A 3263-nucleotide genomic window follows, 5' to 3' on the forward strand; every position below is an offset into this window, starting at 1 on the left:
AGTTTTTCTCTCTACAGAGTACAAAAAATACATGTTTTGAGAGGAACATAAGGTATCACAGCTCTTAACTTCTGGGAGCAGTGTACCATTTATTACAGAACGGAGACAGCTCAAAGATATTTTGTCATCCATACTTAAGTGAAGAAGCAAATCTGTAAAGCTTCTTAGAATGTCAGGTTGCCTGAAGTATTAAGAGTACGTTTTACAGTCAGAAACACGAGGTGTTTTAGTATACAAGTACTCTATGAGGTACGGAACCCTGTCCACTATTAGTCCTCCGATTTAGGCTGTAATTTCAGAATGCAGGAAAATAGGGTCTACTTTCCCTAAACAGAAAAGAAAGACCAAAATGGAGTCACTCAGCTTTTGTATCACAGGTAGTATTGGTGAGAGAAACTTGAGTACCCTCAAAAACACATTAACTGCCATCCTGCAAGGTTTTCCAATGCAAGATGCTTACTGGCATTATTAGGAACTCTTATACTGATACACTGCAGATGAAAGAAATCACACAGCACGTAACACCACCACCAGACAAACTGCAGCACAGTCCTTCACTGTGCCACTTAGATGCATGTCCTGAAAAAAAAAATATTATTACTTGAAAGTGGAAATGGTCCATTCCATGAAACTGAAGCATAAGTAAAACACAGATTTGCAAGGCAGTGCTTCTCTCCCTTCTTGTCATAGGTGACAGGACTTAAGGTTGAGAAATTCAGGACCAGAATCATTAGAAGCTGGACTTGTAACTTCCCTCTCATAAAAATTGCACATTAGAAGTATGCCTTTTTTAAAGAATTTGGAGATCTCAGTTTTGAACGTACACTTAAATCACTGAGATTAAAGGAGCCCCCTCAGAGACTCCATGAACAAAACTGCAGGAATCCTATTTGAAGACAAATAGAGCTCATTCTTGTTTTAATAGGCATGCTCACAATAACAGGATACTGCATTACAATTGTTACAGATAAATGACACTACACTTACCCTGAATGACTCAGGATGAAGAACTCAGTTTCTAAACCCTAAGTCTCCAAGATGCAGAGTTGGACTTCTGGAGGCCAAAGTTTATATCTGAACACTCACCTGTAGAGCCAAAAAGTTCTACAAGTACAAGCAAAAGCATAAACATGTATACTTGAGTCTATATTTGCTGTGAGGATGACAGTCGAACAGCACTAGAAAGAGTGGGAGGAATGATGGGGAAATGGCAAACAACTTCTTTCAAGCCATCTGATGGTTTCTCCTTGACACAGACACTGATATTTTAAAAACCTGGAAATAGAACTATGCATTTTTAACTGTATTTCCAAGACAAGTGTAACTGTACCTCCAAGACTGATTGTAAATGTCTTCATTCTTCCTTATTTTACAGTCAGACCACATTCTAGTAAACCAAAAGAATTACAGGCCTTCTGCAACACATGTTGAGAGGGCCTGACACAGAAGTTTTGTTCCTTCTTCATATTTCTGTATTCTCGTTCTGACTTAAAAGAAAAAAAAAAAAAGAAAATCTGGTTTCCACAACAACTTCCTTTCTTCCTACTTATTCTGAAAATACAGTAACAGTAGACTGACATTTCAGAGACTTGACAAATACAACCATACAGAGAAACTAAGATAAATGACAAAAATAAAGCTATTCTCCGCCCCCCTTCACCAGCAGCCATTTTGACATTACCTCTAAGTTACTAGTTAAAAGTAGTATCTTTTAGACATTTAAATATTTCACATTAACTTAATCAGCAACACACAAAGCTTTGTTTTGACTCCTGCATTTTCACCTGTTTGGTTTCCTACACCTACCACTCTGGGAGCTGCAATATAAAGACATTCATTTCACATTCTCCTAAGAACCAATTACATGCACTGCAAACTTTCTACTCTGCTCTGTGTTGTACATCAGTTGCTTTAAAACCATTTAAAAGCCAACAAATGTACATACACAGATTTCTGTGGTCAGGACATCTGCACTTTCTCAACTGTTTCTAAAGCAGAAAAAAAATGCCTATTAGTATAAAATTTGAAGAAAAATTGCCCACAGGAGGAATGGGCATTAGCCATGCTTCACTTCCCTCCTTTTTGTTGACATATGAAGCACTTTTTTTCTCTTCCTTTCTTTCCAATTCACAGTGGGTCTAAAGAGGTGAATCAGTGCACAGAGAAAAAGAGAGAAAGAGAGGGGAAAAAAAAGAAAAAAACCCACAACCCTCTTTTTCCAGGGTGGGTATGAAATATGAAGGCCCAACAATTGTCTGAGCTCAGTGCATTGGAATAACATTGGTTAAATTATGGATAGTTTTGAATAGTGTCACTTTTTTTTTCTCTGCAGATGGTTGTTCACACAAGGAGTCTGGCCTGCATAATTGTATCACTAATAAGCAGTAAGGCAATTAGTTGTGTAAGTGTGCTATAATCATTCTAACAGAAGAGATGACGAAGAGACAAAAAAAAGGAGGGGGGACAAAAAATGTCTTTTCTCAATTCATCAACTGACAGCCATAATTAGATATATATAATTGAAAATTCCACAGTAGGGGGGCCAGCTTATACAAATGAATTTTCTTTGCTTCTCTTATGCATTTTTTCCCTTTGCCTGAACATTCCCCCCAAGAAAAAGGCAGAAAATTTGTCATTCCAGGGGAGCGTATACTGTATGAACCGCAGGCTGCTCATTCAGAGCAATGATGTCAGAATAACATCTTTTCCCCCCCACTAAGAAATAGACGGCTTTGAACTGAGCCTTTTATTAGCTGTTTTCAGCCAGTAGCAAATTAAAAAAAAAAAAAAAGAAAAAAGAAAAACAACAAAAAAACCCACAACCAAACAAAAAAAAACCCCGAAACCAACACAGCCTTGGATGATCTATATCAGTTTGCAGAACATGAAATGTAAAACTCTGAGAGGAGAGGTCACCTATTTTTTCCATTGACATGAAGACGGCTTGTTTTTGGTGCTGGGGGAAGAGTTCTGAGTTATAATAGAGCATTACATCATCAAGTATTATGGGAAGAAGGGGATTTCTTTTGAGCAAAGCCTGATTATCAAAGGCTATAATTAAATTTGGGCTAAAAATGCCCAAGTGCTTATGAGTTTGTGGAAACTATGCACAGAACAGCTTTCCACTGAATTAATCAGCTTGCAAGTTTTCATTATTCTGGAGCTTCTCTTTTTAAACTGTAAGCTCACAATCACAGCTTCTTTTTTTTTTTTTTTTTTTTTTTTTTTTTTTTTTTTTTTTTTCCCTAGCGAGGACAGTCCAC

The sequence above is a fragment of the Athene cunicularia genome (assembly GCF_003259725.1).
Source record: "Athene cunicularia isolate RWA chromosome 11 unlocalized genomic scaffold, athCun1 chr11_part1, whole genome shotgun sequence".
NCBI classification, from domain to species: domain Eukaryota; kingdom Metazoa; phylum Chordata; class Aves; order Strigiformes; family Strigidae; genus Athene; species Athene cunicularia.